This window comes from Scyliorhinus canicula, chromosome 14 (genome assembly GCF_902713615.1).
Source record: "Scyliorhinus canicula chromosome 14, sScyCan1.1, whole genome shotgun sequence".
Taxonomy (NCBI): Eukaryota; Metazoa; Chordata; class Chondrichthyes; order Carcharhiniformes; family Scyliorhinidae; genus Scyliorhinus; species Scyliorhinus canicula.
Genome location: NC_052159.1, coordinates 137,421,953 through 137,440,244, shown reverse-complemented (window position 1 = coordinate 137,440,244; position 18,292 = coordinate 137,421,953).

Genomic DNA, 18,292 nt, shown 5'->3' with positions numbered 1-18,292 from the left:
GGTGGACTGGATTCTCCGACGACGGAATGCTCCATTTTGATGGCAGCCCGCCCGGGGTTTCCCGACGGCGTGGGGCTGCCCCACAATGGGAAACCCCATTGACCAGCCGGTGAAATGGAGCATTCCGCTGGTGTGCTGAACCAGAAATCTGGCGCGACGGGACAGAGAATCCAGCCCTGTGCTCCAGAACCTCCTCAGTTTTAAGCTCGACAAAAACATCTGCACAGGTATTTATTTGGAGCCAACATGCAATAGGTTTCACAGCTGTTTTAAAGTATGGTGATGTTTTTTTTCAGTTTCTTTTCACCTTTCTTTTAAACAGGCAATGCTATTGTTATTGGTGCTTTGAAAGTAATTTTTAATTTTGTTATTGAGAATTGAAGATGACTCTAACTTTATATTTATTATTGAAGATAGGTATTGTCAGAATTTCTCCTGACTGCTAAGAATGGAGATTCTTGAAACAGGACAAACTGTAAATAAAACCATCTCCTGATCGACCCGCAGAAAGTGGCTTAAAATGATGTCGCAAGATGGTTCTGATCTGGTCATAAGATTTAAAAGGTGTCCCTCAGGGCTTTTTCCTTTTAGCTGTCACTGTCCTTCTAACATCTGATTTTATTTTAATTTGTATTTATCATTATTATATTTCTGCCTTGTTTACTTCAATGATCTCATTCATTTATAATTATTTTGTAATTGAATGTTGTGTTTTGATGTTTCAGTAATTCATTTGTAAAACCTTGTAAAGTTTAATGGAAAATATTTATCAACAAAAATAATGTTAGAAATACAAAACTTTAATACCGTGTTAACATTTCACTTAACGTTTAACATTAGCAACTTTTGTATGATATTTTGTTTAATAGACACATCAACTTTTCCAAATGTCTTGCAATAAAATATATCTTTTCACTTCAGCACAATGATCAACCAAATATTATTTTACTTTGTCTTTCTGTGAATAGAGGAGGGAGGGGAGGGAGGAGAAGGGAACAAGAGGGGGAAGGCAGGAGGGGAGGAGGGAGAGAGACGAGGAGAGGGGGAAGGTGCGAGCTTTCAATGACCAAAAGCAGCAGTTGCTAGGTGAACACAAACTGCTCTTGCATCTTCTCGAGCCCGGGCTTGGACCCCTACACGTCGAGGTATACCCGCATCAGCCCCCATATTGTCCACCTCCAACTCCTCCACCTCTGGTGGCAAGTCATCTTCTGGGTAAATGCTCAGTCGATGTGAAAGGCAAAGTTATGTAATACGCAACATACTATAACTTTTGTGAGTTTTATCTTCACTGTTAAGGCAGTGCGGCAGTTTACGTTCAGCTTCAGATCTTCCTTCAACATTTCACAAATGCATCCCATTGCATCCTTGCTGAAGCGCAGTCTCCTGACTCAAATTGGCTCAGACATCATTTCACATGATATCCTTTGCCTGTACACTCTAAGGAGTGAGTAATTTATTTGATTCGTCAGGCACACATGTAGCCGGACTCCAGATTTTGAATCTGCACTGGATTCTGCAATACCTGTCAGAGAGATAATTCACGTTAGCTTACAGGAGGCTTGCATATGTCAACTGCGGCATTAAACTTTGTTAAAGCATTTGAAGTAACCACTGAGTCTTGTAAGGGTCAATTTTGCATTCTGGAGACTCTTAAACAACACAGCTTACAATGGATTGCAAAATCCAAATGTACTTTCACTCCGCATCAGCTAGGAGGACAGGCGCATTAACATCAGCATTCTTGAAGGAGTCAAGAACACCAGCATTGAGTTCATGATCATCCAAAACCAATTCTGCTGGGCCAGACACATGCTTAAGATGTTGGAGTCCAAACTGCCAATGCAATTCTTCTTCACTCAGCTCAAAGATGATTCCCGAACAAGAGGAGGACAAAGGAAATGTCTCAAATGCACCCTGAAGGTGTACCTGAAGAAATGCAACTTAGACACCGATGTTTGGGAGACGCTTGCTCGGAAGAGACCTACTTGGAGGAACCTCCAGACTGAAGGCTCCATGGCAAGAGGAGGCCTGGGAAAGGAGCCTGAGAAAGGAATGCATGAAATCTAGAGCGCAAGGACCGCTCACACGTTCTGGAAACACCTGTTGTGTGTCGTCATAGTTGCAGCTCGAGGATTGAGCTCATCAGTCACGCAACGATCCACAGACCCCAGAACCAGCAATACGGAGTTTCTTAGGTGGATAATCATACTCCTGAGCGAGGGATTGCCGAAGATTACATACACTCCATACCCACTGTGCCCATTATAGTTCCTTTAATGGAATTAACGTCCTCATGACAAACCAAAGCTTAAAAGACATCTTTCTTTCACATTCTGTGACTCCAAACTCACTTAATACAGTAAAGTACTTTTTTTTAACTGGAATCAACAGCCTCATGACAAACCAAAGTTTAAAAAGATAAATATCTTTCTCTCACTTGATGTGCATGTTGAACAAATTTATAAACAATTTTATAAAACATTAACCCACCGATAAATGGTCTCTCGATGTATCCTGCCTTTGCTCAATGATTCTACACGAGAAAAAGAACCAAGCAAAAAGTTTGCCTCACGTCGGGGCAAGCCAGCTAAGTTAGCACTGTCCGTTTAATTTCCATTCAGCTGGTTCAGCGCAACTCTTCCGCGAAAACAATTTTTGAAACAGGTCAGGAGTTTGAATGTGGCACACATACAGCACTCACATCCATGTGTCGAGACTTCCCCCTGGTCCAAATGCATGTGCGGCACACAGTCTCTGTATGTCAGAAGATTGTACAGAAGCACAATTGCTTAACAGCTCCAGGGTCCCAGGTTTGATTCCCAGCTTGGGTCAATGTCTGTGCGGAGTCTGCACATCCTCCCCGTGTGTGCGTGGGTTTCCTCCGGGTGCTCCGGTTTCCTCCCACAGTCCAAAGATGTGCAGGTTAGGTGGTTTGGCCATGCCAAATTGCCCTTAGTGTCCAAAATTGCCCTCAGTGTTGGGTGGGGTTACTGGGTTATGGGGATAAGGTGGAGGTGTGGACCTTGGGTAGGGTGCTCTTTCAAAGAGCCGGTGCAGACTCGATGGGCTGAATGGCCTCCTTCTGCACTGTAAATTCTATGATTCTATGGGCCAAAGTTGGGACCCAAAGGTGTCATAAAACCCTACCCCACATTAGGCCGCACATGCCATGATGCTGGGAAGTAAAATGGCCAATTAACACTTTAGTGCACCCACCAGCGGAGAATGGGAACTGGTCACAGTTGGTTCTTTGAGCGAGGCTGAGGTGCGAGTCTCTCTCCTTACCCTTGGAAATATGTGCATGGTGGAGAGCTTGCCGGATTCTGTCGGAATCTCAGTACCGGGTTGCCATTTTGAACAATCCTGAGGTCCAGCAGCGGGCCTCCTCTCCCCCACACAGACCCCCCCCCCCCCCCCGACATGTAGGGGCATCTTGCCCCTCCCCCCCCCCCCCCCGACCATGGGAATAATGGGTCACCCCCCCACCTCCCGCACAGTACATATGCATTAGGGTGATCCAACCCCCATCAATCGCCCCTATCAGAAACCCCCATCAGAGACCCACATCAGAGACGTCATTGACCTCCCCCATCAGAGGCCCCCATTAGTCACCACTGCCTGAAAGCTGAAGAGCATTCCAGGCATTCCAGTAAAAAATCACTGCATTTTCACTTAACCTTCCACATCTGCTGCTTCAGACGGAAGTGTTCAAAGCAGCAGCTGGTACAAGGGTCAGAGGCTTCCTCAAAAGCCAAGTGCACTTGAAAGGGCTTCAAGTCCCCTTTGACAGCAAAACTCCAATGTAATTTCAAACAGTAATACATTTCACGAGCAAATGGAATGTTTTTTATTAGTCCAGAGACAGGCACTTGGTGGATTGTTTATCAATCCTTCCCTTCATGCGAGAATGCATCTCTAATACCCTGCTTTGATGATAACCACAATGTTTAGAAACACTCATGCTATAATTGACAGCTCCTCACACAATCAAATGAAGCTTCACTTCCTCTTGTTTACAGCAGAAAGGTAGCAATCCTGCGGTGAATAACTCATCTCCTGGCTCCCCAAAGCGTGTCCAACATCTACAAGACGCAAGTCAGGAATGTAATGGAGAGCTCTCCACCTGCCCGGATGAGTGCAGCTCCAAAAATGCCTGACTCCATCCAGGACAAAGCAGTTTGCTTGATTGGTGCCCCTTCCACAAACATTCACCCTCACGACCACTGACACACGGTAGCAGCAGTGCGTACCATCTCCAAAATACACTGCAGGAACTCATCGAGGTTCCTGAAGCACCACTTTCCAAACCCACGACCCCCAGCGTCTCGAAGGATTTGGCAGCAAATACTTGGGATCACCACCACCTGGAGGTTCCCTTCCAAGCCACTCATCATCCTGACTTAGAAATATATCACTGTCATTGGGTCAAAATCCAGGAACTCCCTCCCTAACAGTACTGTGGGCGTACCTATAGCACAGGAACTTCTGTGGTTCAACCACCTTCTCAAGGGCAATTAGGGATGGGCAATAAATGCTGGCCTAGCCAGTGTAGCCCACATCCTGTAAAATTATTACTTTGCTAATTAATCACTTTCCACATGGTGGTGGGCCAGGGTGGGAACAGGCTGTATGGCCTGCCTCTGTCACTCTCTCCAAATGGTTGACAGCACTAGGGCTTCCAGTCCTTGGTACCTTTCAACCCCTCAATTCTGTCTCACAGCTGACAGTGGCAATCTGGCAGCTTTTTTCTGCCATCCTCAGATGTTCCACGTTAACCATCTGCCGCTGTTAATTGTGCACTTTTGTGAGATAAGTTAGACTTGCTGCAAGCGCTCTTCAATAAAAGCTGCAACAATAGCTATACTTTCATAGTTAATCAGTTGTACAGAAGCACCACAGATAGTATTCAAGCACTAAGTTCTCCAGACAGGATAGCCATTGTCCGGGGTGCCACCGAATGGTCGCAGGGCATCCTGAAGGGGGAGGGTGATAAGACGGAGACGATGGTACATGCTGGGTCCAATGACATAGGTAGAAAGAGGGATCAGGTCTTGCATCAAGAATTCAGGGAGTTAGGCTCAATCGGCAGGAGGAGGGAATGCAAACTCTGAGCAGAATAGGGACACAGCGTAACACAGAAAATCAATCAAGTCAGAGGGAATACAGCGGTAGTAAGTTTCAAGGCAGTAAGACATGGATGAATGGTCTCTACTTTAATGTCAGGAGTATTACGGGTAAAACTGATGAGTTAAGGGCAAGGGTCGACATGTGATAAAGTAGCCATTGCGGATATATGGGGCGGGATTCTCAGACCGTCCGCCGGGTCAGAGAATCGCCCGGAGCCGGCGTCAATCCCGCCCCACCGTGTCCCGAATTCTCTGCCACCAGAGATTCGGCGGGGGTGGGAATCTCGCCGCGCCGGTCGGCGGGCCCCCCGCACCGATTCTCCGGCCTCTCCCGTCGGCGTGGATTAAACCACCTACCTTACCGGCGGGATTGGCGGCGGGGTGGGCGCTGGGGTCCTGGGGGGGCGAGGGGCGGTCTGACCCCGAGGGGTGCCTCCACGATGGCCTGGCCCGCGATCGGGGCCCACCGATAGGCGGGCAGGCCTGTGCCGTGGGGGCAATCTTTTTCTTCCGCCTTCGCCATGGTCTTCACCATGGCAGAGGGGGAAGAGACCCCCTTCCCTGCTCATGCACCGGTATGACATCAGCAGCCGCTGACCCTCCGACGCATGCGTGGACTTACGCCAGCCGGCGAAGTCCTTCCGGCAGAGCGGGAACCACTCCGGCATGGGCCTAACCCCTCAATGTTAGGGCTTGGCCCCTAAAGGTGCGGTTCACGCCACTCCAGCACGCTGGGACACCCTGCCCCGCCGGGTATGGGAGAAACCCAGCCATGGTTTCAGAAGGGGCAAGGTTTGCAGCTGAATATCTGGGATGTAGAATCTTCAGGTGAGACAAAGGAGGAGGTAAAAGAGGAGGAGGCATTGCATTATTATTTAAGGAGACTGTTACTGCGGAAAGGAGAGATGATAGGTGATATTCTCCCATACCCGGCGGGGCGGGTGGTCCCGGCAGGACGGAGTGGCCGGGGCCGAAGGGACTCTGCCGGCCGGCGCGGGTCCTCACATGCGCAGGAGCGTCAGTGGCTGCTGACGTCATCCCCGTGCATGCGCAGGGGGGTTCACCTTTGCACCGGCCATCCCGGAGGACCACATGGCCGGCACGGAGGAAAAGAGTGCTCCCACCACACAGGCCCGCCCGCGGATCGGTGAGTCCCGATTGCGGGCCAGGCCATCGTGGGGGCACCCTCCAGGGCCAGATCGCTCCGCGCCCCCACCCCAGGACCCCGGAGCCTGCCCGCGCCACCAGGACCTGCCGGTAAGGGACCTCATCCAATTTACGCCGGCAGGACCTGCATAGAACGGGCGGGACTTCGGGCCATCGCGGGTCGGAAAATCGCCGGGGGTGACGCTGCGAGCGGCTGCTGACCGGCGCGATTCCCGCCCCCGGCGTATCTCCAGTGCCAGAGAATTCTGCAGCCGGCGGGGGCGGGATTCACGCCACCTCCTGGCGATTCTCCGACCCAGCGGGGGGGCGGGGGGGGGGGGGGGGTAAGAGAATACCGGCCGATATCTTGGACGTGGCATCAAATCATGCTTTGTGTGCAGAATTTAGGAATAAAAAAGGGACAGCCACATAACTAGTTGTTTATTCTAGTTACCCAGATAGTCAGTGTGAATTTGAGAAGCAAATATGTGCGCAGTTCGCAGCGGTGTGTAAAAATAATAATATTAGGCGATTTGAACTTTCCCAACATTAATTGGGATAGTCATCGTGGTAAGTGCTTTGATGAAATGGAGTTCTTGAAATGTATACAGGGGAACGTTTTATCTCAATCTGTAGAGGGTCCAACAAGAGATGGTGCATTGCTGGACCTAATTCTGGGGAATGAAGCCGGGCAGGTGGTTGAAGTGATGGTGGGGGAGCATTTTGGTGAGAGCGATCACAACATGGTCCAATTTACGTTTGTGAAGAACAAAGAAATAGTTACAAAAAAGGTTTTAGATTGGGGGAATTTTGCTAAAATAAGGCAAGATCTGGCCAAGGTACACTTGAAAGAGTTACTGTGGGGAAATCTACAGAACAGCAGTGGGGGGCATTCAAAAAGGAAATGCGGAGGGTACAGGCCAACCTGCTCCTTCTAGGTTAATACAATAAGAAGTCTTACAAAAAACAGGTTAAAGTCCAACAGGTGTGTTTCAAATCACTAGCTTTCGGAGCACTGCTCCTTCCTCAGGTGAAATTCCTACTCTCGGTTAATAGGAAGGAATAATAAGCCCAGAGAACCTTGGATGACTAGAGATATTCAGGGTATGATGATAAAGAAAAGAGTGAAGTTTAGTAAGTACAAGGAGAGTAAATTAACCGAGGCATTGGTGAAGTACAGAAAGTGGAGGATGGAGCAATTAGGAGAGCAAAGAGGTGATGTGAGAAAGCGCTGGCTGGTAAAAATAGGGAAAATCCCACGGTATTTATAAGTATATCAATAAGGAACAGCACGGTGGTGCAGTGGTGAGCACTGCTGCCTCACGGCGCCAAGGTGCCAGGTTTGATCCCGGCTCTGAGTCACTGTCCATGTGGAGTTTGCACATTCTCCCCGTGTTTGCAAGGGTTTTGCCCCCACAACCCAAAGATGTGTAGGGTTGGTGGATTGGCCACGCTAAATTGCCCTTAATTGGAACATTTTTTTAAAAAGTATATCAATGGGAAGAGGAGAACCAGGGAAAGAGTAGGGCCCATTAGGGAACAAGGGGAAAGTCTGTGGGGGAGCCAGAGGACATTGGTAGAGTGTTGAAAGAAAAGTTCATATCTGTCTTCACTCAAGAGAATGAGGGACAGAGACTGTGAGATTCTTTAACAAATTGTCATAGGGAGTGACAAGGTATTGCAAGTGTTGGCAGGCTTAAAAGTGGACAAATATCCTGTGGGAGGTGAGGGAGGAGATTGCAGGAGCACTGACACAGATTTGTCATTCCTCTCCAGCCACGGGGGAGGTGCCAAAGGACCGGAGAATACCTAATGTAATGCCACTATTTAAGAAAGGCTTAATAGAGAGAAGCCAGGGAACTGTGGACCAGTGAGTCTCACGTCAGTGGTAGGGAAACTATTGGAGAAAATTTTGAAAGAGATAAACTATCTCCCATTGGAGAGGCAAGGATTGATCAGGAATAGTCAGTATGGCTTTGTCAGAGGGAGCACATGCTTAATAAATTTGATTGACTATTTTGAGTATGTGACCTGGTGTATAGATGAAGATAGTGTAGTTGATGTAGTTTGCATGGATTTCATCAAAGCCTTTGACAGGTTCCTTCATGGGAGACTTTTTAAAAATGCATATGCGATACAGGATAACTTGATAAGCTGGATTCAAAATTAGCTTAGCTGTAGGAGTCAGAGGGTGAAGACAGATGGCTGCTTTCGTGACTGGAAGCCAGTATCCAGTGGCGTACTACTGGGATCTGTGCTGGGTCCCCTATTTGTCATTTATGTAAGGGACATAGATGACTATGCGGTGGGTAGGATCAGTAAGTTTGCAAATGACACAAAGATTGGTCAGGTGTTTAACAGTGAGGTTGAGTGGCTTGGGTTACAGGAAGATATAGACGGGATGGTCAAATAGGTAGAAAAGTGGCAGACGGAATTTAACCCTGGAAAGTATGAGGTGATATACTTTGGAATGAGTAATTTTACAAGGAAGTATTCAATGACTGGCCTGACACTGGGAAGTTGCGAGGAACAAAGTGACCTTGGCATGTTTGTCCAATGATCTCTGATGGCAGAAGGGCAGGTTAATAGGGTGATGGTAAAGGTATTTGAGCCACTTGCATTTATCAATTGAGGCATGGGTTACTAAAGCAGGGAGTTCCTATTGGGAGTTGTAGCGAACGTTGGTGAGGCCACAGCAGGAGTACAGTGTATTATTCTGATCGCCACATTATCGGCAGGATGTGATTGCACTGGAGGGGGTGCAAAGAAGATTCATTAGGACGTTGCCTGGGATGGAACATTTAAGTTAGGAAAAGATGTTGGATAGGCTTAGGTTGATTTAACTGGAGATGAGAAGACTGAGAGGCGACCCGATCGAGGTGTACAGGATTATGAGGGGCATGGACAGTTTGGATAGGGAGCAACTGTACCCCTTGGATGAATGATCAGTCACGAGGTGACACAAGTTCATAGTGAGGGGCAGGAGATCTGTGGGGGGGGGATTTATGGAAAAACCTTTTTACACAGAGGGTGGTGTCGGTCTGGAATGCACTGCCTGGGAGGGTGGTGGAGGCGGGTTGCCTCACATCCTTTAAAAAGTACCTGAATGGGCACTTGGCGCATCAATTCAAGGCTATGGACCAAGCGCTGTCAAATAGGATTAGCTAGGCAGGTCAGGTGTTTTTCATGCATTGGTGCAGACTCGATGGGCCAAATGGCCTGTTCTGCACTGTATTTTCTGTGATTCTGTGACTGTTACCTCATCCAATTATTGAAGAAAGCATTTTCAGTTTCACGGGATAATCTTTTGCAATTTCATTGCACTTGGCTCCTCATGGGATTGTTAACTTCAGGGCTGCTGGTTGGTGTCTGTATCTAATCAATGGATACAATTCTCTTAAAAGTGAGATAAACCAACATTCGTTTTAGTAGTCCAGAACTTCCCCAGTCACAGGATAAAATTTAAGAATGCCACACTTCATTAATATATTTTTTAAAATTCATGCAATATGTATAAGACTCCCAATACTTCAGGTCTGCCTACTCAACCACTGAAATTCCTGAACCAAGACACATTGATTCAAATGAAGGCTAATATTCTCGGAGACTGCACAACGGGCTGGCTTCATTTTTCTTCACTGCTCAAGGTTAGCTACCCCTCCCCCATCATACCAGTTCCTGTCTTGAAATTTATTCCAACATCGTTCAATCCGTATTGGCCGCCTTCCCCTTATACAACAACCAAGTGATCTGACAAATCTGATTTACTCTTATCAAAGTATTTGGCATGTTGCCTTATGTACATTTTGTGTAACCTGCAAGGAAATAGATTGGGTATCACATGGAGTGTTGTTTCTACATGTGTACAATCCCACAGGATTATTTTTTTCTTTTTGCGGCTATTGTAAAGAGAAACAACTTGCATTGTCCAGAATGACCAAACAATGCAACAATTTCAAATGTGGTCACAAATACACTGAGTACCTTGTTTATCTTAATATTGGCATTGCATCTTGAAAAATGTAGGCACTATTCAGACTGTTTTTTCTTACTGGTCCACATTTCGTATTCAGGTTGCAAAACTCAGTAACTTTTCTTTTCCAAATGGAAAATCCTCGGGCTGGATTCTCCATCAGCGGAATCCTCCATTTTGCTGACAGCGCACTCACGCCTGTGGATCTCCCACTGATATGGGGGTTCCCACAAGGGGAAACCCCACTGGCCGGCTGCTGGGATGGAGAACCCTGCCCTTCATTTTCTGGTCGCGGAGAGAGAAAGCTTTGCAATCATAACCGAATGTTATGGGATCGAGCTTTGGCCTTGAGTGCAATCAGCGAATCGGACACAATCCGATTTACAATCAGACCATTGTAAATTGCATGCATTTTGAGGAATGTCTTTAATCTTGATTTTCCACTATCACAATCCTGGACCAAACCCCAACAGTGGCTGGGATACGGGACAGAAATCCCGATATTTTATTTTAATATTGTAAGGCTGTGAGGAAAGTATACCTCACTCCAGGAGTGATTTTGCACAAGATAGGGACATGGCATATAAAAACAAACACCATTGAGAACACAATGTTAAAATATCTTTAGCATCATAGCTTACAATTAACCCTTCAACAATGTTAAGCAATACGGGGACACAATACAACTTAACTGCTATCTTTATTGCCACTCAAACAAAAGAACCATCTCAGACCTCAATCCACTTTCAAATACAATTAGCAGACCCAGGCATACCTGCTTTACAGAGATGTTCTTTGAGACTGTTTTTATAGACCTGAACCCTGTCAGAACCATGCAGGAAATCTGTCTGCATTTCTTCAGAACCTGCTTCTCAGCTTGTTTCCGCTCACCTTCCAGTCACACAATTCTGAACTGCTTGGAAAGGAACTGCAAATCTGTCTACAGACATCTCTTTAAGTGAACTGCAGGGAGAGCAGATGCTGGACCTCTGCTCACTTCTCAATCTAAAACTCAACTAAGACTGCTTTTCTGCAAAATGCCAGGTACCTTTGCTCCTTCCATTAATTACATCATTATGTCTAGCCAAAATCCAATTAACTCTAGAGGGGACCCCTTAATCCAAACAGAACTGCATTAGCCCAAACTTATTTAAGATGCCTCAATAGCACCTTTTGCTCCCAAAACCTTTAAAAACCAGGATTCTTTAACAACACTACCGCAGTAGTCATAGACACTCTAACACAGGCTTTTAACCTGTACTGCATCAAAAACCTATAACGTAATCTATCTGCAGTGGAATTCTCCGTTGTCAGGATCCTCCCATCTGCCAACAGCGCACCCATGCCCGCGTGCTTCCCAAAGGCATGGGGTGGCCACAATGGGAAAACCCATTGACCAACTGTGGGAATGGAAAATCCATAAAACACAGCTGGCGGACAGGAGAATCTCGCCCCCGTTATTCCTACATTGATCACATCACTCAAACTCGTTTTCCTATCTCTGGATGTAAAATCTGCCATGAATCAATGCAATTGGACATAAGAGTGATTGAACTGGGTTTGTAATAAAAATAAGCAACGTGACAGCTTTTTCCTGCCATCCTGGGATGTTCCGCCTTAACCATCTGAAGCTATTAATTGCACACTTCAGTGACAGAATGCAGACTGTTGTTGCAAGGGCCCTTCAGTAAAAGCTGCAACAGTGTCAAACACTTTCGCAGGGAATAAGTTTTACACAGAAGTACCATAGATAGTTTTCAAGCACTATGTTCTCCAGACAGTTATATAATCTAATTATTTAAAATAGAGTTTTCAACATCACTGGATGGTAATCTTTTGCAATTTCACTGATCATGGTACTCTGTAAGTAAGGAACCCTCCTGCTTGGATGCAGCACCACACATGATAATAATGTGGGATCTGTGAATAGTGAAAGGCTAACAATAAACAGTTCATGTTTAAATATACAAGTCTCAAGACCTCATCACTGAAAGCAGCTCAGCAGTGAGACACAATGGATGGGGTGTTCTGATCTCCGAGCCACGTGTTTCTCATGGCGGGAGGCAGTGCGCCAGTCGCTGGTGGCGGGATTCTCTGCTCCCGCCTCTGTCAATGATAATTCCCATTGAAGCCACCAGGAGACCCATTGGCGGGGATGCCCTGCTGGTGGGACCAAGAATCCCATCACCAGCAAACGGCCAACTCTGGGCAATATTACAACATGGTTGGCAGTGGTGGGAGCTCTTAAAAGAAATCACATCATAGATAGTACCATCACCCAGCCTGATGATCCATGGCGATATGAAGGGTGGCATCTAATTTCATGAATCCAGAACAGTATCCCAAGGTATGAAAAACGAAAGCCTAACCAGAGAGAGGTGCACCTCAGAAGAAACGACCCCTCAGTGAGAGATCGCAATACAGGTGAAAGATTCTACAGAAATTGCAAAGCCCCTGAGTGAGAGTCCACAAGATGTGTGGGCAAGAATGCAACACAAGATGCTGTACTTACATTGTTGAACAGGTGGCAGTCCCACAGGCTCAGTAGCAGGAACTGAAAGGGAAACCCAAATAATAATAATAATAATCTTTATTAGTGTCATAAGTAGGCTTACATTAACACTGCAATGAAGTTACTGTGAACATCCCCTAGTCGCCACATTCCAGCACCTGTTCATGTACACAGAGGGAGAATTCAGAATGTCCAAATTACCTAACAGCACGTCTTTCGGGACTTGGGGGAGGAAACCGGAGCACCTGGAGGAAACCCATGTAGACACGGGAAGAACGTGCAGACTCCACACAGACAGTGACCCAAGCCGGGAACCGAACCTGGCACCCTGGCGCTGTGAAGCAACAGTGCTAACCACTGTGCTACCGTGCCGCCGTAAACACAAAGGTTTACCAAAACACATTAAAAAAAAGGCTGACAAAACTGAATACAAATACATGCAGTGCATTGTAAGAAAATCTGAGAACATTTGTAGAGCTTAAAAAAAGAATTAATGCTGCTCTGAAAATTATAAAAAAAACAGCACTCAGAGCAAACACAAAGAAACGCTGTTGCTTTAAATTTTAAAAAGAGCACATGCCAAAACTCCTCAGAGCGAGACATTTAACAGAGAAGGGGCCTGCAGAGGGAAGAGAATAAAAAGAGAAGATATAGTTTTTCTTTTACAAAAATACATCTTAAAAGTTTGGGGAATAAAGAGGAATAATGTGGCTCATTCCCCGGTTCCTGAAAATGCGAAGGAGAAATAGAGAGAGAAAGGCTCCTGCCATGGTTAAAAAAAAAGATCACCCTCAAACCGGTCTACAGACCAAAGAGAAATTGCTGCAGTTTTCAATGTTGAAATTAAAGCACCCCTGTTTGCTGGTGAGCCAGCCACGACCTGAAAAACACGAGAAACTCAAGGAGAGAAATCCGACAGACTGAGTGAAAGAAAAATGTATTTTAAAATGTATTTTAAAATGTATTTGGACTGGGCAGCACGGTGGCCTAGTGGTTAGCACAACCGCCTCACGGCACTGAGGTCCCAGGTTCGATCCCGGCTCTGGGTCACTGTCCGTGTGGAGTTTGCACATTCTCCCCGTGTCTGCGTGGGTTTCACCCCCACAACCCAAAAATGTGCAGAGTAGGTGGGTTGGCCACACTAAATTGCCCCTTAATTGGAAAAAATAATTGGGTAATCTAAATTTATTTTTAAAAAAAAAATGTATTTGGACAGCACGGTAGCATGGTGGTTAGCATAAATGCTTCACAGCTCCAGGGTCCCAGGTTCGATTCCCGGCTGGGTCACTGTCTGTGCGGAGTCTGCACGTCCTCCCAGTGTGTGCGTGGGTTTCCTCTGAGTGCTCCGGTTTCCTCCCACAGTCCAAAGATGTGCGGGTTAGGTGGATTGGCCATGCTAAATTGCCCGTAGTGTCCTAAAAAAAGTAAGGTTAAGGGGGGGGTTATTGGGTTACGTGTATAGGGTGGATACGTGGGTTTGAGTAGGGTGATCATGGCTCGGCACAACATCGAGGGCCGAAGGGCCTGTTCTGTGCTGTACTGTTCTATGTTCTATGTTCTAAAGCGACAATACATTTAAAGCGGTAAATATGAGACGAGAAACAGCCATGGACAGCCAGACACATTTGTATAATGGAAACGATGAAACCAGGCCCAAGACTGGGAGTCTTGGATAACAGTATTTTAAGCATATCGGAGAAATGCAAAATTAAACCAAGAATCACGAGATGTACAAGTTGATAAGCTCTTATCCATTTTTGGTTCATTTGCTAGTGAAAGTACTTCACAACTAATACATAAACCAATACTCAGCAACATTTGGCGAGATGTTAAAAGGCTTTTGGCAGATATTTTAGACTCCGAATTGTGGAGAGTGCAGACGATAGAAGAAAGTTTAGTACAACCCCAATAAAGCGGCAAGCGCAACAAGGGGCTTTAGAGAGAGGGTAACTCCACCGAGGGCAACAAAAGACCCCTGAGGGAGGGCTCTGAGCAAGTACACAGTTGAAAGAATGGCAGCATGTCCTTCAAGATCGAACGTAAAGGGAATGCATGAGCATTGGACAACATGGAGGAATGAAGAAGGCCACCTTAAACAGCAGAATGAATGCACAACAGAAGAAAGTTCATGTGACTCTATTGAATCGGAAGAAAGATAAAGATGCAGCAAGTGAACTTCATCAAGAAAAATGTCTTCACATGTGACAAGAATCCATCAGGACATAGTTTATTCTTCTGGAAAATTATGAAGGGAAGGAAAATGCAAATGTCACCCTGCACAGATTGTGGAAACAGTTGGCAGGGAAGGTTAGATAGGGTGGACAGTGAGAGTCTTTTTCCTCGGATGGTGATGACCAACACGAGGGGACATAGCTTTAAATTGAGGGGTGATAGATATAGGACAGATGTCAGAGGCAGTTTCTTTACTCAGAGAGTAGTAGGGGTGTGGAACGCCCTGCCTGCAACAGTAGTAGACTCGCCAACTTTAAGGGCATTTAAGTGGTCACTGGATAGACATATGGATGAAAATGGAATAGTGTAGGTCAGATAGGCTTCAGATGGTTTCACAGGTCGGCGCAACATTGAGGGCCGAAGGGCCCGTACTGCGCTGTAGTGTTCTATGTTCTATGTTCTATAAGACTCAGCAATGTTATATCTTCCAGGAAGAAGTCAAAAACTACAAGAAACAGGCCAAAGAGCTGAAGATCTGAGGAAGTAATTGAATAATAAAGAGCAGGCACTGAAAGGAAATGCCATGGAACTTTCCAAGCTGCGAGCAAATAATGAAGATATGATTAGCACAATTCCAGAACTGCAACAAGTTAAGACTTCACTAGAGACAGACCTGGGCAACAGTCAATCGAAAATGAAGGACAAAGTTCTGCTGCAGACAGAGAAAGACATGACAGCAGTACGATCAGAAAATGTAAATCCATTACTGAAGCACAAAGTAGTCGAAGAAGAAAGAAGCTGAACTGGATGAACAGACTCATAAACTGAGATTGGAAATGAAGGTTCCGTTTGCAGCCTGTCAACATCCAGGAGGAACATGTTGGACACCGTGGGAAAAGGAAATTCGAGTCCATTCTAGGAATGAAAAGAGTACACATCCCCATGAAAGGAACGGGACAAATCCACTGTGTCCAAAAAAAGATGAGTTGCTAATAAAGAGAAATACAATTTGGAGGAGCATAAAACATGAGTAAATGGAGAGTATTATAGAGAAGAAAGGGGGATGCTGTAATATTGCCTGCATGGCATTGTGATGTAAAGATTCTCGGCAGAGCAAACATTAACATGGGACTGAAAAATAGTGTCAACCATGGTATGATGTATAGAGTCACATGGTAAGCGACTTGGGAGGAGGAACAGTTGAGAGAAAAGACCCTGTCAGTAAACAGCCAATCATACTTACTGACAGAGCATTCCAGGCCCAAACCACTCACTGTGTGAAAAGTATTTTTTTCTCTCATCACATTTGTTGCTTTGAAAATCACTTTAAATCTGTGCCCTCTCATTCCTATGTGGTTGGACACAATTTCTGCTTTGAGAATCTGCGATGGCTTTCCTGGTCAACCCACATTTTCCTACGTGGCTGCGAATTCTAGCTCAAATAATTGTTTCTACAAGCTTTTACACCGCCCCCCCCCCCCCCTCCCACACAGAGCCTAGGGACGAGTGGAAAATTATTACAGGCACTCCTGCAATTTTCTCTCTTACTTCTCCAATATTCCTGGATGAATCTCATCCAGTCCCGGTGCCCTGACAATTTTACATACTGACAGTTTATCCAACATTTCCTCCTTATTAATTTTGATTGCATCTGGTGTCCCCCTCCTCTGTCATAAGAACATAAGAACTAGGAGCAGGAATAGGCCATCTGGCCCCTCGAGCCTGCTCCGCCATTCAATTAGATCATGGCTGATCTTTTGTGGACTCAGCTCCACTTTCCGGCCCGAACACCATAACCCTTAATCCCTTTATTCTTCAAAAAAATATCTATCTTTACCTTAAAAACATGTAATGAAGGAGCCTCAACTGCTTCACTGGGCAAGGAATTCCATAGATTCACAACCCTTTGGGTGAAGAAGTTCCTCCTAAACTCAGTCCTAAATCTACTTCCCCTTATTGTGAGGCTATGTCCCCTAGTTCTGCTTTCACCCGCCAGTGGAAACAACCTGTCCGCACTTAACCTATGAGTCTGTCACCATGGCCTGGCTAGCATCTACCTGCTTGGTATAGACAACTGCAAAATATTGATTTAATACCCCAGCCATGCTCCCTGCCTCCACGTGTAAATTCATTTTTAGGTCCCTAATGGGCTTTCCCTTCCTTTTACAACCCCTTTACTATTCATACGCCGACAGATGATTTTGGATTTCCATTGATGTTGACTGCCAGTTTTTTTTTTCTGTGAATCTCTCTTTGCTTAATTCTCTGATATCCTTTTTTAACCTAACCATTCCTCTTCATTTTCAATTGACATCTGCATTCAGCACATTTTTTCATCTTTATCTTAATTTCTATCTCCTTTTTCATCCAGGGAGTTGTGGATTTGTTTGTTCTACCCTTCCCTTTTGAGGGGATACATCTTGACTGCACACAAAGCATTTATTTTCTCAACGTAGTCTATTGTTTAGCTGCAGTATTTTCCACCAACCTTTTGTTGCAGTCTATCTGGGCCCAGCTCCGTTCTTGCCCCATTGAAGTCGGCTCTGCCCGAGTTAATTATTCATTCCCTGGATTGCCCATTGTCTTTTTCAATTATGATCCGAAATCTTACAATTAAATTATCGCCTTGTCTAAATGTTCCCCAACGATACTTGGGGAGTGATTTACCGGCCGTGTCCTGCCGGAATTGAGATGAGATGTGGCTGGTAGATTCCGAGAGGGGTCTCTCCCAGGATTCCTGACGATCAATACGCCTCGCGAGATCTGACCGCAACTCGCACGATTTCGTGATCTGGATCATGCCCACAGTGAGCGGGACCCTGACTTGCATATTTAAGTGGGTTTACTAGCCGGGTGATGTTTAGCGCTGGTCCCTACAAATGGGGACAATCTGGCAATGCCACCCTGATATCCTGGTAGTGCCACTTCGGTGTCACATGAATGCTGTCAGGGTGCTCAGTTGACACTGCCAGCTGGTAGGGGCGCTGCCAGGGTGCCAGGCTGGCAGTGCCAAGGTGCCAGGCTGGCATTTTTCCCACGCCATGAATCGGGCCCAGGGTTGCCTGTCCATGTGAGGTGGGGTGAGGTGGGGGGAAGGGGTGCGAAGACCCCGAATAGGTGATTTACGGTGTTGGGGGTCCAAGGGGTTGCACCTTGGGGTCGAGAAGTTGGGGTGGTATTTAAAAATGGTGCTCCAATCTCTTCCTGCACTGAGGAGCTCGGCTCAGCGGGATATGAAACGAAATGCGACCTTGGGGTTGTGGGGGGTGGGGGGGGGGGGGGGGAGAGCAGTTTTGCCCACTGTGGCGCTAACAATTGCACACAAAAGACTCGATACGGTACAAGAGAGGCTTTATTACA